The sequence below is a fragment of the Candoia aspera genome, chromosome 1 (assembly GCF_035149785.1).
Source record: "Candoia aspera isolate rCanAsp1 chromosome 1, rCanAsp1.hap2, whole genome shotgun sequence".
NCBI lineage: Eukaryota > Metazoa > Chordata > Lepidosauria > Squamata > Boidae > Candoia > Candoia aspera.
The window spans coordinates 262,459,348-262,481,639 of NC_086153.1; the positions used below are offsets into that span (position 1 = coordinate 262,459,348).

The window sequence follows — 22,292 nt, forward strand, 5'->3', positions numbered from 1 at the left end:
ATCAAACCAGTCCATCCTCCAGGAAATAAAGCCAGACTGCTCACTTGAGGGAATGGTATTAAAGGCAAAACTGAAATACTTTGGCCACATAATGAGAAGACAGGACACCCTGGAGAAGATGCTGATGCTAGGGAGAGTGGAAGGCAAAAGGAAGAGGGGCCGACCAAGGACAAGGTGGATGGATGATATTCTAGAGGTGACGGACTCGTCCCTGGGGGAGCTGGGGGTGTGACGACTGACAGGAAGCTCTGGCGTGGGCTGGTCCATGAAGTCACGAAGAGTCGGAAGCGACTAAACGAATAAACAACAACAAACTGATTTGTGCAGTCTGGTGCTTCTCTAGGCACATACCTATTTGCAAGACATGCTTCTAGCTTAGTACTGTATATGTGTATCTGTCTATTTTTCTAAATAACTACTATTATCTAGAATGAAAACAGGGCTTAAAGATGCTGGCCCACAATTTAGAGGTAGACCTCACTTAACAACCCTTCGTTCAGCGACCGTTCAAAGTTACAACGGCATTTAACAAATGGTAGCTATGACCGGTTCTCAAAGTTACAGCCACTGCGGTGCCCCCACAGTCATGTGATCAAAATTCGGGCGCTTGGCAACTGGCCCGCATTTACAACTGCAGCATACACTTCAACTCCCTTCATCCACCTATCTCCCTCCCCATCTCTGCTCTTTGGACTGCCCTGCACTCCGCTGCCTCTCTCTACCTCTGCTGCCCCCCACTGACCCCAGCTGACCTCCACTGTCTTCTTCCTCACGCTGCTGCCCAGGACCCAGGCCGAGGGGAGCTTGCCAGGCCCAGCCGGGGAGGAGGCAGTGGGACGGAGCCGGCAGAGGAGGCAGGGCGGTGTGCGGGTGGTAGCTCCCCAGGTGAAGGTGGCAGCTGTCACTGCTGTTTGAGCAGCAGCTGTTGGCACCAGTAGAGAACAAGCTGCCACTTGTTCTCTTCTGGTGAGAAAACTGAACAGTACATCTTTGTAGCTCTAATTATTAGATGGCACTTGCCACTTCAGACACATAAATACACTCATCCACTTACTCAAGCCTGTTATCAGACATTAATCCTTAAGCTGACAAGACAAATGCCTGAAAATTTATAACGAAGTGTCCGTTCAAGCAGAAATAGCAGGTGTCTTCATCCAAAGCTGTATGTGACCATGCTTCCTCAAGTCATGAATTAAATGTCCACAGAAAACAATTTAATGAGAAGGTATTTATGCTCTACTCATAAGGCTTTCCATCTATGAAATAAACAATGAGTCACAAAATGTGACTTGAATGGCAACAGCCTGCTGATATATAAACAAAAGGAATGTGCTGCATTCAGGAACTGAATTGTTATCAAGTGTTCCAAGGTGCTGAAAAGGAAAAGAGGTAGGAGTCTGCCAAAATTAAATAGCCTTTCATTTAAACTTTCAATTCAAGTGCAACTCCATGGGCTGCTTCAGTCATAATATATTTATTTATTTATTTTCTATCCTGCCTTTATTATTTTTATAAATAACTCAAGGTGGCGAACATACCTAATGCTCCTTCCTCCTCCTATTTTCCCCACAACAGCAACCCTGTGAGGAGACTTGGGCTGAGAGAGAGTGACTGGCCCAAGGTCACCCAGCCAGCTTTCATGCCTAAGGTGGGACTAGAACTCACAGACTCCTGCTTTCTAGCCCAGCACCTTAACCACTAGGCCAAACTGGCTCTATTCTATAACTCTATAAATACTGCCATCTTCTTAACTCTGCTTAAGCATATGAGAGGAGGTTATCAAACAGGACACTTTCTTCCATAAGCATCTCCTTTCTACTGAATGAACTGCTCTGTCTCCTCCTTTTGGAAGCCTCCAGCATAAATCAAATTAAACTGACATTGATGTAGCGGATTTTTTTATATATCAAAAGCAGTTTTTGAGACCATAACCCAACAGAGATTTCATTTCTATTGATTGTAGGAACTGCTGATTTACTTTACCCATGGTTAAGTCAGGACTGATTTAGGAAACTTGTTTTTATAGCCAAAAGTTATGGGAGAACAAGTTCTAATAACTGTGGTGCTTGGACTGAGAGATGGATTTGTTTCTATCTATCTCATTTCCATAACTGCAAGTCACTTTCTACCATGAACTTTATTCACTGACACTTTCCACGAGGGGCAAAAATTGGAATACATTCAGGAACAATGAAGGGTTGTAAGAAAAGTTTAACACCTCTAATTCATCATACAAAAGGTAAAGCACTTCCTTTCCAACAAGCCAAGGTGGCAGTGTGAATGCATACTACAGGGAAAATAGGTAAGATGCTAGAAAGTCAACATGATCAACAAATGAAAATACTATTATAGGATGTACTAATTAAGATTCTTTATGAAATGCTAATGCAATCAGGTAAATGTCTGATTAGCTTGAGAACAAAATAATTCATGCAAATGACATGAAACATATTTCCTTACTATAGCTCATTATTCCCCAGAACTACAATAGTTAGCTCATACCGTATGTTAAAAGAAGGATAACAATGTGATCATCCTTATACTTGTTACAGTGTGGGAAATGGACTCACAAATCTCACCTTTAATGAAAGTTGAGTTTTTGGCTTTATAGACTTCCATTCCTCCTATTCCTGAAGTATGCTGAACAAGATCTTCCTCCCTGGACTATGGAGTTAGCTGGGTAGTTTTGGCCAGTAAATATTTCACAGCCTAATCTGCTTCACAGGTTTATTACTATGAGGATAAAATGAGGACAGGTTTCCAATATCACCTGTCTTTACTTCCTAAGAGGAAAGGTATAAAATGTAATACTTAAATAAATGCTTCCCCCCCACACACGCCTTGGAACTCATAAAAATGAGCACCCAGGGACAAGATACTTGATCAACTGCTCCACGTTATGCATATATTGCTGGACTTTTTCATTTCAAAGTGTAATGGAGGAAATCAAATGTTTTAATGTCCCCTCATGAAAACCTGAATTTCCTGCTCATCCAAAACCATCTCAATACCAACTATACAATGTAAGCAAAAGCAAAAAGAAGCTACAGGCATACCAATCAGAAACTTTATTTTCATACCTTTCCATGAAGACAATCAATTTATAAATAATGTTCAATGAGTTAACACTGGAGTTCAAACATCTCAATGGAAAAGTACATAGTTTCTGATATCATAAAGTATATCTCACCATATCAATCCTTTCTGGCTCAAGATCAAATAACTGATTTTAGGAAGAAAGCATTTCAGTAATTCTTACAGTTATTTGCACAAAGAGGAATATGTCTACTTCAACATACAGTCATAGAAATGTCCATGAGGTATCTAAAAAGTTTATTTGAAAAGGGCAATATATAAGTCTTGGAAGATACAGAATTTATGAATACTCGCTGTTGTATAAAATACTATTTCATATTTCAGTTGCTAGATGAAAATTGTTGACTACTGATTCCTTTTGGGAATAGACTTAATGAAATCCCAATAGAATACACATTGTTACGTATTAAAATTGTAAGTTGGTTTTTAAAAATACTTAAGGACATGGAGCCTCAAACTACAGGCTGACCCTAAAACTTTGTTGGTAGAAGGTCTTTTTTAAGTAAAATTTTATTTTTCAAAGCTGAGCAGGTTGATACAGGTAAAGTGAAATCATTTTCAAAACTCTCTCCTGCTTTGCTGGGCAAATGCAGTGAGTTTTGATGGTGCTCCCACACTGCCTGCACAAGCCCTCACAAAGAATGGGAGCACTATCAAAAGTTGTTGCTGCTTTGCCTGGGAAATTCCCAGCGAGTTGGACTGATTTATTTACTGAATTGTGTTGTCACAAAGCTTAAGAACCTCTGTTTTAGGATAAGGGCTTAACATATTAATCAGTGATGATCAGGGGCATCTACAATATGTATGTCATGATACAAATGACATGATTTATGTATATGTCAAATGATATGAAACAAGTATATAATTGCCTCATTTTTGCAATGATATCATTTTGACATCATTACAGCTTGTTAAAAATACCTGAGTACATAAAAACAGAAATTTAGCAAATGACAAACAGGGTTAAAAATAGCAATCAGATAAACATAAGGGTTTGGAATGAAAACCAAGGTGAAGAGACTCAGAAGCAAAAGACTAAGATGTAAAATTCTGCAGTAATTAATGCAAGATTAAATAAGAAAGGAACTGGTAAATTAGCTATGAAAACAGAAAAAACACAATGAAAGAGGAAATACTACAAGGAATAAAAATATTCTTATTGGCTCTATCATTATAGAATCTTCCAAATTAACTTTTAGTGAGATGTAAATAAAATATACATTACAATAGTTTGCTGTAATATTTACAGCATATAAACACACACCTTCTAAGTCGAACTTTGAACAGGTAATAATAAATAAACAACAGTTAATAATAAATAATAATTTCTAAAATATTCCTTGAAATCTCTTAAGATTTTAATGGTGCATAATCTCCAAATGTTTGCAAACATTTGGAGGTACGCAAACATTCTAAAAAAAGAAGAGGAAGCCTCATGGTCTTTTCTCCAAAACATTAGAGAAACCAGTGTCTCTTCCATATTTTCTTCTCCACACTGAAAAACCAACCTTGAATGAATCTCATGCCAGCCAGGAATATGCGGCCGCAGTGGCTAAAACCGAGCATATACCTGAATCTGAGATGTATGGTGAAGGAATAGCAAGATAAATCGAAACAGGTTTAGGTAATTCAAGAAATTAGTTCTTAGTTCAACTTCAGACTCATTGCCTCTTAGCTGGTAAATTCAAAGTAGGTAAAAGAGGGAGGTGAAAAATAATGACGTGACCCTGGATGTACTTATATGTATGCATCTGTAAACTCAAAATAAATATATCTGATCCTCAATTTGACATATATTAAGACATAATTGATTCTAAGTGCAAGACTGCATAGTGATTAATAAAATGTATTTTATATTGCTTGCACTGAAACTTTTCACATAAGTCTATACTGCTACTTCTCACCTGGTCACTTTGTTGATAAAAAAACTACTAAATAAAAAAAGCTACTGTATATAAGCAGGGAGCAAACCCCACGCTCACTCACACCGATGATGTTACCTAGCTGGATAATGAAACGTCTGCAAGCAAACCACCAGGCTGAGAGAGCACCAAGGACTCCACCGAAAAAAACATTCCGGAAGAAGACAAGGCAAAACACTTCTATGTTGTTGCAAGAAAACTGTATGGATTTGTACTGTAGACACCAGGAGCCAGGCACAACTCAAAGGAGTTGTGCATGTATATACTATATAGTTGTTGATGATGCTGAAATGTGAGAGAGATAAGAAGCTTCTACAGGAAGAACTGATTAGAAGTAAAGTTACTATAGTTGCAAGTCAGAAGATAGCTGTATATATTGTCAGTACTGAAAAATGTTAGATAATTTGTGTTAGTTTATAGCTTAAATCTCAAGTATACTGGTGACTGGGTAGCGGAGACTAACATGCATAAGCTAATTTGCTTCAAAAACCTGTTCAACGAAGTCATGTATGGGAGTGTCAACTAAAGAACTGTGCCTTCTGTAAAACAAAGCCTCCTCTGTTTGCAGGTGTCTGAATGCTATCCATGATTAGGAAAACAGGAAGAATTTATACTTGTAGGAATGCTTTCGTTACTATTTTCTGCATGTGGAAACCTTTGGCTCTATGTCAAGATATAAGCAGGTTCTTCCTAATTGTAGTAATATACTGTATGTTCTTGTATAATATTTTATTTACTTGTTTGGTGCAACTAAGTACTATTTCACATAAGGCATTTTAGAGGATAATTCAGGCATTCATTTTTTTCTTGATCTAAATAAAGCAAACATGTCTTTCTCCATGATGTGAAGCAAAACATTTTTATTTCCTTTTTATTTATTTATTTATATTTATTAAGAATTGTACATACAGTAAAAGTCAAATCTAAAGAAAAAGACAAAAAAGAAGAAAAAGAAGAAAAAAGAAAACGCAAGGGAAGAAAAAAAAAAGAAAGGAAAACTTCTTTTTTAATTTCCATAATAGAAGCTATAAAAGTTAAACACAAGTTTTTTCAAGCCACCTAAAGCGCAATGGGTTATTGGGACAACAAAAGAAAGACAATTAGGGGACAAAGTGAGACTTGGGTAATGTACAAGTCCAAATGATGTAATATTTTGCAACAAATTACTTGGAGACAAACAACAATTCTAAGCCACCCATATACTTCTATATTAAAGTACTGGGCAAAATGAAAGCTAAGATAACCAAGTTTTTTTTTTAAAAAAGGTCTAATATTTTTATTTAGATTTTTGTTAAATAAATCTGCAGTGCATTGCTCTGCTGCTTTTAGTACAGCTACATGGATCAATCAGAGGTGAGTATTTGACACCCAAGGCCAAAAAAAGCCACCATGCAAATGGTCTGTTCTTGAATATTGCACTGATGAATGACAAATTAAATAGCCCTCATGATGATATTAACGAAACCATATTCCAAACCTTAAAATTAAATATATTTTTTAAAAGAAGACAGAGCAAAAACACAGACTAAGCCTCTTTCTTCCTAGAATAAACAGTAGATAGGAGATAACAAGGCTCTTCTGGTTCATTCACCAACAAAGTGAAATATTCTGCAATACAATCTTACTTGTACAGACTGGGAGAGGAAGAGACTAGTCCAATGCCAATGCGAGAATTATTCAAATCATAATCAATGGACCACACAGCACATTTCCACTAGGGGCTGCTATTTACAGGAGAATTAATAATCCTCCCTATGTTTCCCTTTGTGATGAAAATCTCAATTGTCTACCATTCTGTGGCTCTATTTAGGTATCATATTACCTATTTAGCCAAATATGTGAGATGTGGACAACCAAGCTGTACAACTACAAATACATCAAACGTAAGCCCTAGCAGGCATCCATACATACAATCCAACTTCTGCAGAAAGTGACAATTATGTGTAGAACTCTACACATGGAGGCTATTGTAGCTATTACTGCCTTAAATGAGAGGAACTTATACAATAAGCAAGAATCTGCCTCCTCACTGCACGTCTACCTGCTAGCTAGCCAAATTATTAAAAAGAGGGCTATCCAAACTGAGTTCAAACATCCACAAGACTACTAGATGGCAGCAAAGAGTTAGCAGTTTCCAAGTCTCTTCGTTGCCATCTATGGCCACCCAGATTCTTGCAGCCCAGATCTGATAGTCTGAATAAAAAAGAAGCACTGCACTAACCACAACTAAAGTTATAGTTGTACATGACATTTTAAAATAAAAATATTTTTCATAGAAATTAGCTGAAACAATTGACTTCTGCTTCAGAGTACTCAGAGAGTAAGAGCACAGAAGCAGCAATAGGCCACTCCTGTGCTCCCACTGAGTATCCTCCAAGGCAGCAGTTAATTCAGCTTATTCTTAAGAAAATACTAACTTTATTTTAAAAGTTGCAGCATAGATGGTGTTGTCAATGGTACTATCCCAAATTGTAGGCTTTGATAAAGTTTGCATTGGGTAAGTCCTGTCAACGTAATGGAACCAAGGTCTTGTGTGGTTAAGCTGGGACAAGTTTGAAATTTATACCTCTGAAGGATGTGGACAGGGTCCTGGCTACCTATTTATTAGATCCATGGCCCTTCTGGCTGTGAAGGCCACCCAGGAGGTAATGTGTGGTTGGGTCCATGTAGGAGTATCTGCTTCATTGAGGGAGGTGGTAGTCCTACCTGTCTTGAAGGAGGCGGTAACACATCTCCTGTCAAGAAGCTATTGCTGGCTCCAACAGACCTGGAAAATTTTCTTAGGAAAAGTTGTTGAGAAGGGGGCTGGTCTCTGACTTCCTCTGTGGCTTTAAAAGATCCTGGAAGAAACTGGTATCTAGATCCTTTCCAGATTTCAGACCAGGATACAGTACTGAAATAACATTGCTTGCACTTTCTGAAGATCTCTGGCAGAGCTTGGAGGGGAATAGTACAATTATCTTTGAGCTCCCAGTGGCTTTCAACATCATCCACTATGGTATCCTTCTGGCCACCTTTGGGTCGCAGTCTTGCACCGTTTATCCTTTCTCTGTGGTCAGATACAGCTGGTGTTGGGAGACTGGAGCAATCAAGTCCATGGCTCCTGACAAGTAGGGTGCCTCAGTGCTTGATGCTCTTGCCTATCCTGATTAATACCTGTAGGAGGTCACTGGGTGAGATCATCCATCCACCCATCATTTGGGTTCAAGTATCATCAATACAGGATGATACCCAGCTCAACCCTAAGGTCTTGTTCCAGTGTCTGGAAATAGTATGGGCATGAATGGGGAGGAACAGACTCAGGCTCAGTCCTGACAAGACTTAGTGGCTGTGTATATTTGAAGCAGCTAGGACCAGAAATGTTCTATATTTAGTTTTGAACAGGACTGCACTTCTCCCTGCAGGACTGATACACAGTTTGGGGCTCTTCTTGGCCTCACAGTTCTTGCTCAAGGAGCAGGTCAGGAAGACATTTGCACAAATTCATCCAGTACACCAATTGCATAGTGGACCAAGATGCCTTTCAGATAGTCACTTATGCTTTTGTCACCTTACATGTGTATTATTACAGTGCATTCTACATGGAGCTGTCCTAAATACCACTTGGAAGCAAGATGATCCAGAATGCAGCGACTCTGGCAATTATAGGCAAGCTATAGTATGCCCACATAATACCGCTGCTTCATGAACTATGCTGGTAACCAAAAAGCTTCTAGGTGTAATTTAAGGTGCTGGTTATTACCTATAAAGATCTCATGGCTTAGGGCCTGGTTATTTGAGGGGCCATTGGTCTTCTGTAATTTCTACCCATCCTTTATGATCAGGCAAAGGTGACATGCTCCAGGTCCTATCAATTAAACAGTATCACCTGATAAGACCCAGGAAGCAAGCCAACCTTCTCTGTCATAGTACATGCCCACTTGTAAATCCCCCAGAGATTTACATACCCCTCACTCCTTGTTTAAATGAGCCTTAAAAACTGGGCCTCCCACCCCCAGGCCCTGATGATGTATTGTTTAAAATTATTTTCATATTATATGCTGCCTAGAATCATGATGGATTTGGGCAGTGTTATACATTTAATAAATAAATAAATAAATAAATAAATGTTTTCTGGTGGGGATGTTTTTTTCTTTTTACTTCTCAGTCTAGCCTATAGCCATTATATTTCTTGTCCAAGTATTAGCCAAGTCTTACCTGGTTAGCTTTTCAAAATCAGCTGCTGCTACTTATCTGGGCTCTACTGATGCAGCAACCACGTATCTCTGCCCTCAGTTCTCCCAGAATAGCTTAAGAGACATAAACTTCGGTATTGAGACAAACAACTTGTTTCCAATCCTCATCACATATTAATAAACATATTAATTTACAGAGGACATGAGGAATTAAGTTAAAACAAGAATGTAAGTCAATGTTTTCTGTTATTAAACCATAATTTATTGTCCTAAAAGTCAGGAACCACGCTGAGACAAGGAGTAGGTCTCTAGTGTTTATTACTGCTACATTAGACAGAAAATCCTAACAAACTGAAGAAGTGTGGGAAAAACCCAGACAGATAAACCCCAAAATTCAAGGGGGGTCTGTTCTGTGACTCTTTGAATGGCTGCTCAACTCCTCACTACTACGCATGCGTTTTCCCCCCTGGATAGGGGCCCCCTCCTGCTCACCATCAGTGCTCATGACATTTATATTTGCAAAGTAATTATGGTGCCTCCATTCCTTGTATCACTATACTACTTTTATCTCCTAGTTGATAGGATACAGGTAACAGTACGCTAGATTAGAGATGCTAGCTTGCATAGAATAGCATGATCATTCTTGTGGTAAAACTAGGCTTCAGTTGCACTTGTGGCATACCAGCTAAAAAGTGCCAAAACCTACCAGTACTATCCTTACCATTAGTAGATAATGCTACCTGTGGCACTCTACAACTAAGGCTGGTAATGTAGTCTATACCTTCTCTGTCATATTGAAAGGAGAAGAAACATTCTAGAATACATTGTCACATGAACATCATGTAGTGATCTTTACTGTGTAATTTAGGAGTAATATTTGGCAGTCAGTCTAGATCCATCATTCCAGGGTAATTGGAAGTGAGATATTCAAACATCTATGGCACAAAATATGCTGGACACATGTAAAGAAAAAAATACATTTATAAGATGGACAATCATGTCTTATAGATGTGATTGTAAACCAGTCACTTGGTCTATAAAACACCTATTAAAAAACCAATCAAATGTTATGGGATGTTGAGACTTACCCATCAGCTCCAGAGTTGAGAGCCATGCCTATGCAGTTCCCTTTGCAATGTTCATTTGGGTCTCCTCTTGAAGACTGGGGGTAAATATTTTATGTGCAATCAAATCTACTTCTTATTTAAGTGGTCAGTAGCTTTGAAATCTTCCAAACTGTGAGGGAATTTATTTTGCCACACATGTTCTAAATTCTGTTTTTTGGTAAGTGCACAGCAGAGGGCAAGAGGGCCATTTAGGACACATTCCATTCAATAAATAACTTTTACCCACTTAGCACTATGCTGTTTAAAGACTTTCTTTCCCTGGGTTGTCACACTTACTAAAAAGCATTATGTGAAAGCCTTGATTGACCAAAGCCATGATGAGCTTCAGAGGTCACAGTAGCTATGGGCTCATCAGGGACATGCATGACAAATGGAAGACTGCAACTTTGAATCTAAGATGAATAAATGGAAAAGAACATGAATTAAAAAATGAAATCAAAGAAAAATAAATAGGTTTTTAAGGTCTGTGGAAATAAAATAAAGGGAAAATATATAATAGATGTGAATGTGGTGATCTGATCTAATGAAGTAGAGTTGATAAATAAATCAGGAGAAGTGAAGATGTGGTTTTAATGATTAAAAAAAGGGCTAAAATGTATGTAAGAAAGTATACTGTCCTCTAAGTTGTTTTGAATGCACATAAGAGTGGGAATCCATAAGGTTGGTGCTAGTTACATATTGCACTCCAGTGAATGGTAATAATTTAAGAACCAGAAATATACAACTTTTGGAATGGATACCTTCAAGAGAAAAAAATATTCTGCTACACATGAATGGATAGGTGGGAATAAGATCAGACTGTGCGGAAAATGTGATCAGGGCCTTTTGGGCACCAAAGAATAAAAGTGAATGGTGACTGCTGGATTAGTAGCTGTTCAGAAAAAGGGCTGTTTGTTTCAAATACCTAGTATAAGCATAAGGCTATTCATACATATACCTGATAAAGGTATTAAAATAAATGTAAAAGCATGATTGATCTGTTTATGATAAAATATTAAAGAATTAATGAAGGATATTAAGAAGAAGTTCTGAATGTGGGTCAGATCATTTCTTATTAGCATCAAGAAAGGATCTGGGGGTGGGGGGAAATGGACATGGAAAAAGAAATGAGAGTGAAACAAGAATTCAGGAAAAGAAGATGCAAATTCAGTATGAAAATGTATGAGAAGATGGATTAAACTTTTAACAAAATGAATGGAATATGGATGGAAAGAAAGAGGACAAGAATCTGCTTGGAACAGAGTGAAAAGTGCCACAGAATTGTGTGCTGGTACACTAATGGGAAGTATGAAAAAGGATGGTTGGTGGAATGATGAAGTAAAAATATTAGATAACTGCATGATACAACAAGGAGTACGTATTTAAAAATTAATTATTAAAGGAGAAAATTTGCCAGGGAATATAGAAGAAACAATTTCCAATTATCAAGATGGTAAAAAAGTAGAACACTTTGACAAATGTTTGTACCTTAGTGGAATATTTACAAAAGATGGGGAAATGGATGGAGAATTCTTAAGACACCTAAATGACTGCAGAAAGATAGTGAGTAGCATGTGATTTGTTACAAGTAATTAATGTTTTTGAAAGAAATGAAAATGGGTGTGTATAAGAACAGCTTCTGTCCAGCTTCTTAGGTGGAAATGAGAGCTCAGAATGTCATAAAAGCAAGCTGACTGCAGTAGGAATGGGTTACTCAATGAGTATATAGTAAAATAAAAGAGAAGGTCAAGAATGAATGTGGATTTCATACAGAAGTGAGTAACCAATATGAAAGAAGTACTTTGGGATGGTTTACAGAGACTGAATGAGAACTGAATTGCAAAAGAAATATATGAAGGAAGAATAGATGGGTCAAGAGCAAGGGCAAGATTAAGCAAGTTGTGGTTGATAAAGTTGATGGGATCCTCAAAAACAGATGATGAAGTTTAAAAAGTAAAGGCAATATATGAAGCTGTATATAGATACTGCGGAAACAAGGATGGTTTGAAAGACAGGATTGTATTAACAAATATAGTGAATGGTGTTGATGTAATCTAGTTTTAGGTATGCTTCCTCCCCCCTACCCCTTACTTCAGGCCTTTAATTTATTTGGCCTACTATTTCCTGTTCCTTTTCTGCATTCTGCATAACATTGCTTATCCCAAAAGGGAATAACATGATGGGTATGTATGCATATTTAATTAAGGTCACTATCTCAAATATAGATATTATCATATATGGGCTGCAAGAATCTAGATGATCACTAGATTGGAGTAATAATTACAGAGTTAAAATAAGAAAAGAAACTAGACATCCACCCCCTCAGAAAAGAAATATTTTTTCATTCCTTTAGAAAACCATTAACTTCACATGCTACAATAAGTGAACAATAACCAATTATGTTAGTATATTAATCAATATTTTTAAAAGCATGGATGCATGAGGCAGATAAGTACTAAAAACCATTCTCTCTTCTGCCTATACACACGCTTTGAGTGAAAGAACTTTTTCCATTTAAAAATTGACTTTTCTTATACTAATCTCCAAAACCCAATGCCACATTAATTCTTGCAGAAATAACTTGTGCCTTTATGGGTGATATACAATAGTCTCCCATTCTGAATAGGTCTGTTATTCTGTATGTATCTCAAAACTATGCATATCTGGACTTCCAGTGGAGACATGGCAGATTGAACAGCTGTGCCTGCAGGCTTAGCGGGCAGAACTGACAACACAATTTTTGGGGGGCTCAGGCAAGTTTTCCTGAAGCCCAGGAGTGTTCTCCAGATGAAGGAAAACACCTGGAATAACCCCATCTGTCCTCCAGATGGCTGCTTGCAACCAGAAGATAGCAAATGGTGTTTCGTGTTCAACTGGTAAGACCTAGCCGGGAGGCTGGGACGTCACCATTTTCCAAGCCGCACTGTAGCCTTAAAGAGACACTAGGACCAGCCACCCCATTTTTAAATCACCAACTTTATATATATATATATTTAAGTATGCATACCCTAAGAGAGGCTTCTACAGCAAGGAGAAGCTGGCTCTCTTGGTGCTTATAATTATTTTTGGGATTACTTTTCAAAAAATTATTTTTTAAGTTTTGGAATCTGTTTTCTTCCAAATATAAAGGAGGATTGAGAGTAAACAACTCTCTTCCTGTTATTATTTTGTATTAAATAGAAGATATTAGCATTTTATGACACGTTGAACTGGCTGATTTAAACCTTCAGCTTTCTGTTTCTACTTTCCCTTGGGAACTGTCTGCTTATCCCACTGTCACTTTGTGTAAAGATACTTCGGAACTTTTCCATATTTTTGACGTTTGCTGGTTAAGCTCCTAGGGGGCACCATAATCTACTGCATGAGACATGGAGGATTTTAAACAGATTTCTTCTGACTTTCATCAAGATTTTAAACAGATCTTTTCTGACTCCCATCAAGTTTTTACACAAGACATTCAGGACATTGTGGAAAATTTTGTTGTTTATTCGTTTAGTCGCTTCCGATTCTTCGTGACTTCATGGACCAGCCCACGCCAGGGCTTCCTGTCGGTCGTCAACACCCCACAGCTCCCCCAGGGACGCGTCCGTCACCTCTAGAATATCATCCATCCACCTTGCCCTTGGTCGGCCCCTCTTCCTTTTGCCTTCCACACTCATCAGCATCTTCTCCAGGGTGTCCTGTCTTCTCATGATGTGGCCAAAGTATTTCAGTTTGGCCTTTAATATCATTCCCTCAAGTGAGCAGTCTGACTTTATTTCCTGGAGTACGGACTGGTTTGATCTTCTTGCAGTCCAAGGCACTCTCAGAATTTTCCTCCAACACCACAGTTCCAAAGCATCGATCTTCCTTCTCTCAGCCTTCCTTATGGTCCAGCTCTCGCAGCCATATGTTACTACGGGGAACACCATTGCTTTAACTATGTGGACCTTTGTTGTCAGTGTGATGTCTCTGCTCTTAACTATTTTATCGAGATTTATCATTGTGGAAAATATGAACCCCAAAAAGTGTCATCTGGTTGGGGATGTAGTGAATGAAACTGAGGAATTCAACAGTGATAGAAATGTTTCTTCTAAGAATGAAATTGGGATTTCTGTTGAGATGCTGGATGAAGATTGGATAGTGGACTTGGAGAAATTTAACAGAGAGAGGGATCTGCAAGCAGTAAGTAAAATTGACTTTTTGGTGAAATGCCATGAAAAAGAAGGGGTCATTAAGTATGGGAAGTTTTCTGAAGAGAAGCTGGAATTTTTGAGGGGGGCAGTTGGGCTGTTTGATTTTTTCAAGAGAAAAGCTCTGTGTACATTGTGGGGATATGTAAATGCTTTGGTTTATTTTGAAGTGGGATAAGGATTAAAGAACATTTATCTGGATAGCTTTTAGGGTTTTATGTTATTTTGTTTTTAAGGATATGGATTAATATTATTTGGGTGTAAAAAGTGTTTATTTGGATGGTTTTAAGAATTTGATTTAAGGTCATTGTCTCAAATTGCTTTTCTTTTGGGGGTTTATTAAGATTATTAAAACTATTATATTATTTAGTATAATGGCAGACAATTTATTTCTTTTTGATTTTTGTTATAGTAGACAGAAATGTATGGAATAGTAGTAGGAAGGGAATAATTAAATAAGTGTTATTTGGGGGGGACGTTGTTTAGGTTTATATGAATTTTTTGTTCTTTGTTTTAATACAAGGGGAGGGAGTAACTGTACTTAGTGATTTTTATAATGTGCTAAAGGGGAATGATTTATAGAAATAACGTGATTTTGGTTTAATATAGAGTAAGAGATTGATTATGGAAAATTTTTGTATATACTTGCTGTTAAAAGTTGGAAGTCACATCTTTCTGTAATGTTGAAAAAAAATTCTTTTGAGTTTTCATACTTTAGTTTTTCTTCTCTTCTTTTGTAGTTTTTTGTTTTTTTCATAGCTTTTATCTTTCTTTTCAAACTTAATAAAATTCACAATTAAAAAAAAAAACTATGCATATGTGACCAAAGGAGGGAGAAAATACTAAGCTCTTCCCTGGGAACATGGTCTATATGAAATGCAACTACTTGTCTTAATCAGAAGCCAGCTTGAAAACCAGTCTTTTTTTCTTACTTCCTGCCCACCTCAGCCTCTGGAGTTTTTGTTTTTTTTAAAGTTCCTTAATTATTAGGAAGGTACTGAACAGCATCAACTGGCTCAGTAGATTATGATGTATGAAACAAACAGCTCACTTAAAAGCTTCAGGTAACAGGATTTATCCAGATATAGAGAGACAACTATATTTAGGTATCCAAAAGTTTTGCCAAATAAATAAAGTAATATAACATTTTCTCCTTACAACTTATTTTGGGTTCAGGTGGTCCAATTAGATGTCAATGTCTCCATTTCTAAGTATGACTTGTCTATAAATGTAAGTATGCACTTCATTAGTTTTATCAGGGTGATTTTGGATTTGGTACATCCAGTGCTCCTGAGGGAAACACTGCAGAATAGTTACACAGCCAATCAACCAAACAAGTATAAAGCTGAAGAACTTTTTGTGACACAATGTAATTATCTGGGAACTTCAGTATATCCTCAAAGATCACATTTGAATAGGCAGTAAAGAAACTATCTTAGAAAGTAGAGTAATTTCTTACCAACAAACTAATGTGTCAATTGCCAGATTAACCTCTAATGTTCTAGTTTTAGAAAGTAGTAATATCTAACTGCCCTACCGTCAGTACAATGGTATTTTTTTGTTATCACTGCCTAGCCAAATATTAACCTGAATTCTCCAGCTTCCTTTAATCATTAGTTAAATTTTACCATTATCCAGGATGTGATAGGGACCTTCAGTCATACCACTTACAGCAGAGGTAGACAGACTTCAGGGCTGCAGGATCTACTTTGTATTCTACTAGAGAACCACAAGTTGAGCCAAGTCCAAAAGATGTCATTTACAACCCCCATATACTCTGATAAAGTATAAATTTGGCTTGAACATAGCTAGGATGGGGGTGAAACTGAATAATTATTGGCACAAAACTGCGTGATTGCAGAACACATATATAAATTAAAGGATTATGAGGCTAGGAATTTGCTATGATTACCAGAACTGATTAGTACTCCCAGCCCTTCCACACACAGAAACAAAATCTAGTCTGGATGACTCCAAGCTTTTTCATTTTGCAGCATAAACTAAGGCTGAGCCAGAAACCCATTCTCCATAATTTCAGAGAATTATCAGTACATTCAGGTCTCTCTTCTGCCTGCCCTGAGCTATACTGCAGCAAAATCAAAGCAACCTTCACTGTGAATCTTAACAGAGAAGCCATTTCAAGGAGTTAAAGTATTGTTTCCATAAAATCACCAAAAGTGCCTTCATTCTAAGTAATGTTCTTATATTCATTTTAAAGGGAAAAAATACAGAAATCAGGGGAACCGATCCAGGAAGAGCTAGGCAAAATCATGGCCAGGAGTTAATTAGTTATGAGCCCATCTTGAGGTGAAATTGTTCATCTCTAAAATAGAATGTGTTGTTCAAAATAGCCAAGTGGTTTCCTTTTCTAACTATTTTATCACCTTTCTCTGATCACTGATGCCATAATTATTTATATCATTGCCGACAATACTGTAGCTGAACTGAAGCTACTGTAATTCAATAGACAAACTACTTCTCTACCTCTGGGACTGTTATAGGAGGAAAGACTCATTATCTGACCCAATTTCTGCTATGGTTAAAATGATTCAGTTAACTCTTCATCGTCTTGCTCATTTGGGACTGCTGGTTTTCACAGTATGATGGTTCTTTTCAGTATCCAGATGCTGGCAGGTTATGACATAAAGAGTTGGTGAAAATCTCTTGATTTTTCTTTTAGAATGCATAGCAGAAGAATAAGTTAATTTCCTGAAAAGCAATGAAATCTGAAAACATGAAGGCAAAGACATGGGGCAGACTTATTGTACTCCAAGATGAATTTTTTAAATGCTAGCAGGCTCATTCTGACAGGGCTACATTTAGCAACTGATTTCTGAAACAGACTGTTTTTTCGACCTGTGTTCCAGTGAGGGTTTGTACCTGCAAGAAGAAAGACACAGCTTTCTATTTCACCCTTCCAAAAGAGACAAGGCTAGACATTTGAGGGGAAGGGATTATTCTGAGTAAGAAAGAAGGGAAAAGATTAAAACAACCTTTCCTTTTGTTGGATTTTCTACTTATGCAATGACTAGAATGCTTTAATAAAAAGGCAGGGTGGGGGAAGCCCCAAGGGAGACAGTTATGGAACTACAAGCAAAATGTAGTTTCACTCCAATAAGTCAGTTTGGCCTAAGAAGTAAAAGGCTATTTTCTTCCTGTGGTTTTCAAAAAGAGTCCGCTAAGTCCACCTGCAAAATCTCCTAGGTGCTTTTGAACCATCATATTATATTGAACTGAGTTTGTCAGAAGTATTTTGGAGCAGGTAACAAGCTAAATTATATTTCATACATTTGAAGTAATAGAAGGGAAAACCTTTAGTCACCACCTTTAGTCACCAATTTAAAGACATTTAAATCGGGTCTGAGAATACCCTACTAAAGGATGCATTTTAAATGGCTGATTTAATGTATGTATATAATACAGTTCTATATTACCTTTTTATATTGAGGTATGTCTCAGTACACTCATTCCCACATTCACCTTCTCTTGCAATGATATAATCTTCTGGCCACCCAGCTATAGCTATTCCAATATATTAGTTTAACATTATATACACCCTAAACTTTAACCTTGATGATATTAAAGGCAAAACTGAAATACTTTGGCCACAGAATGAGAAGACAGGACACCCTGGAGAAGATGCTGATGCTAGGGAGAGTGGAGGGCAAAAGGAAGAGGGGCCGACCAAGGGCAAGGTGGATGGATGATATTCTAGAGGTGACGGACTCGTCCCTGGGGGAGCTGGGGGTGTTGACAACCAACAGGAAGCTCTGGCGTGGGCTGGTCCATGAAGTCACGAAGAGTTGGAAGTGACTAAACGAATAAACAACAACAAAACTTTAAGGTGGCAATCAATACCATATGAATTTCTGAAGGGCTCTCTGTTATTTGGTAAGTAGCTAGAACAAAAGGAGTTGCAAAAATTATCAAAGCCATTACCTCTCAGCAGCATTCACAGCACTAAAACTATCTATTACTGAATCAGCCTATGATTTTTTTTTAATGAGTAACCCTATAACTCTTTTAGACCTGGTTAAAAATTAAACATAGCACAAGTCAATAACTTCAACAACTGGGATCCAAAAAACACAGCTGTGCTGAAGAATTCTGATATGCTCAGTGAAAATATTCCTTTTTTCTTTCAATAGTAGATGGCCATGCTATATCACAAAATGCATTTCAACATTTTTTTCAATAAAAAATTGCTTACTGTGCAACACTAGGTAAGGTGCTGTTTGGAGAAGTAAAAAATTCCAATCTCTTTGTGAACATGGAATTTCTCATGCAGTTATTTGGATATAATTAAAATATATTTACATGTTTTCATTATACCGTATAAGTCACCTCAGTCTTTAATTATTAACAATATAGAAAAGTGGCAGGTACTTCCTTAAGCACAAAATTAAAGGATACAGTCAAATGCTGTATCCTTTAATTTTTTGCAATTTTAAAAGATGCAATTTTCAATACTTTTTGACAAAAAAACATGTTTCAAATGACTTCACAACAGCTTTCCGTTTTATGGTTCTCAAGTAGAGATAATACCTAACAGAAAAATGTTTGTAATCCAATTTATGAATGCAATAATCTTAATAAACATTGAAAGTAAAATCATTTAACAATAATAATCTTAAAAGAGAACTTTTATAAAATTAGGTACCATTAGTATATGACGCCAGAAAAATTATCTAGAATGTATAAAGGTACTTCAGATCTATGGTGGAAATGTGAACAACAAGAAGGGTCATGCTTGGTGAACATGCAAAAGAGCTAGAAGGTTTTGGGTTTAAATGCATACACTGATTCAGAGGATTTTAAAGATTAATATACAACTGAAACCAGAACTTTTCCTCTTGGGATTTATGGATAAACAGTTGGGAAAAAAGGTTGCGAAACTTTGTTTTTATATATGATAACCACAGCAAAATTATTGTATGCACAAAGATGGAAAGATTTGGCAATACCTACAATGGAGGAATGGTTGGTGAAGGTGATAGAACCCACTGAGATAGCCAAATTGACCTGTTTGATTAGAGAAAAGACAATATCTATGTTTATTCTAGACTGGAAACCCCTTATGGATTTGTTGTGTAAAACAAAAAAAATGAACTTATGATCTATGGTTTTTGACGATTAGATAGGATAGATTATAGAAAGAAGAGAGTCATGGTATTACCTTAGAGAAAGAGGTAAATCTACAAATGTACTTATAACTGCTGTAAAGAAGATTGGAAGCCACTTTATATTTTTTTCTTTTCTATTTTTCTTCTACTTTTTTCCTTTTTTCATTCTGCACTTTAGGTTTCTCTTTTATTTCTTCCTTTTTCTTTTTTCCTTCTTACTTTATTTCAGTTTGTATTAATGTTTACTCATTTTTTAAAACTGTCAATAAAATTATATTTAAAAAAGTAAGTAAAATCATTGAAGTGCACTTTTATTCCAGTCACTTTATGACTGAATATTTAGAACTTAACTTATATTTATTGCCCTTTATTTTTATTTTATTTTTTATTATTCAAATTTAATTACCGCCCATCTCCCCCAGAAGATTTAATGTGCTGATCAGGTGTAGTATTGTAAGAATGCACCTATCCTCCCTTAGGTTTGTTTGCTTATAGAAACATAGTGCAGAAGGGTGCATACAGCAGCAGAAAAAAGCAGTGTTGCTCAATAGAGGAATCCAAATTAAAGTATGAATGTTCATCTAGCCTCTGCTTGAAATCATCCAGTGAAAGGGAGCCTACCACTTAATTGGTTTGACTGTCAATTAGTTCTTATTATTAGAAAATATTTTCAAACATTGAACCATAATCTGTTTCTTGTAGCTTATGACATGTGTTCTACACTTTAGGACAATACAGAATAAGCTGGGGCAATTTCTGAATAATATTCATTCAGATTCCTTTATCATCTGTTTCAGAATTTATTTATTTGTGCCTTTTGAGTTGAATCCTCATGACTGTTTGCATAGGTCCCCGCAGTCTTCTTGGCAAGATTTCAGACATGGTTTGCCATTGCCTCCTCCTTCCTAGGGCTGAGAGAAAGTGACTGGCCCAAAGTCACCCAGCTGGCTTTGTGCCCAAGGCAGGACTAGAACTCACAGACGCCCAGTTTCTAGCCTGGTGCCTTAACCACTACACCAAACTAGCTCTCTTTTCTCAGAATACAATGTATCAAATTCCCTCAACTTCTCCTCCTAGTATTTAGCTTCCAGTTCTTTGATCATCTTCATCCTCACTGTCTTTTTTTTTTGGCAGCTATTCTAGTTTGTCCAAATTCTTGTGAAACATGGTACCTGGAACTAGACTCAACATTTTTCCAATCTCCTTACATTATTGCCATGAGAGAGCATTCTTAAACTTAGATAATTTATAACAGGGTGAAACCAGTAATCTGATCAGATATTGATGTAATTGGAGAACAGTCAGTAATCAGCATACACTCTTGGCTTTAATGAAGATAAACTCAGCAGATAAAAGGGAAATGTGCCTCTCAATGTTTCTACCTGTTTTTAACAGCATGCTCATTTCTAATAAATTAAAATCCATCAGAAATTTGCCATTTTAATTTATTAGAAACGGACCCTAAATAGAATCAGCAACTGACTTCGTTGTACTTCATGCACAACAGAAAGGGAGCCTGAGTTAATAAAGTTAGAATCCTAAATTAACATCATTACATATGCATTTCATTTTGGAAAAAGAAGCTAAAACCCTTTAGCTTAAATGCATGCACATGGTGAGCACGTATAGGAAACCAGCCAAGTCAAAATGGGATAAACATTCCCTTGTTCTTCTACTAAAATACCTGGTAGGAATCTAGCTGTCCTTTATTCTGGAAATAATCCCATGGTTGTTTTGTTAAAGAACTTTCTTGAAAAGAATTAGGCATTTGTTCAAAATTTTCAAAAGGACTTTTGATCTGAGAAATGGCTACAGACACACACATTATTTTATCTGACATTCACACCCCTTAAAACAAAATTGAAATCGATTAGCGGAAGTGGAGACAAGAAGATCAAGTTGGTTCTGCTTATGTAATTCTTTAGACCCTTCCTTGAAAGGCTCTTGTTGACGGGAAGGAACGGGTCTTACTGCCCCTTTATCTTCTTCCTTCTTCTTCCAAATAATTCATCTGTTACGTAAAAAACTTACCTGTGGCATGTTTCAGAGAGAAAAATCCTCAATATACCAGTTCTAAGCAGAGCTGACACAAATAAAATGAAAGTTATTTATAAAGAGCAAACCTTCCAGAGACAGATCTTTAACTTCCAGCTGCGAATGTGGAATAATGAACCTGAGCAAGGTTGTCTGGTAACCCTGCCTCCTCACTTCCCTGTCAATCACTCAAACACTAAAGCCAACAGAAAAAACAGGACTGGAACGCAGGGAATGGTGGGAAAGGGGTTGTTGCACAGTTCTTCTCAGTACAATCACTGCTAAAAGATAAGGAACAACACAACAGTGCAGAACAATCAGGCACTATCCAGATGTGTTCCACTACTGCTCCCTAAATCATGGCCATACTGATTGAGAATGGTAAGACCTGTAATCATGTACATCTGGAAGGTGTAGGTTGAGGAAGCCTTGGCAGAAGGTTATCTTTGGCACTAGAATGAAGCATACTGTAAATGGGAAGAGGAGGAATCACTGTATTTAGGACTGGACAAAAGAAAAGAAAATGAAGATGAGTTTCCTTTAATGTATCTCCTGTCCCCTCAAATGAACTGAATTCATCTTAATTTGAGTGGGAGGAGGGTGCTTGTAACGTATCATAGGCCCAATCACAGGCCCTGCACAAACTAGTTCAGATCCTTTGTAA

General features: G+C 37.1%; 1 protein-coding gene across 1 annotated transcript in view; it reads right to left on the reverse strand.

Annotated features, from left to right (window-relative positions):
• Positions 1-21,967, reverse strand: part of SHANK2 (SH3 and multiple ankyrin repeat domains 2) — a 362,929-nt gene extending 340,962 nt beyond the window's left edge. The window contains exon 1 of the mRNA XM_063289598.1: positions 21,626-21,967. The gene's annotated coding sequence lies outside the window, so the exon portion shown is untranslated. The remainder of the gene's footprint in view (positions 1-21,625) is intronic.
• Positions 21,968-22,292: the final 325 nt, after the last annotated feature.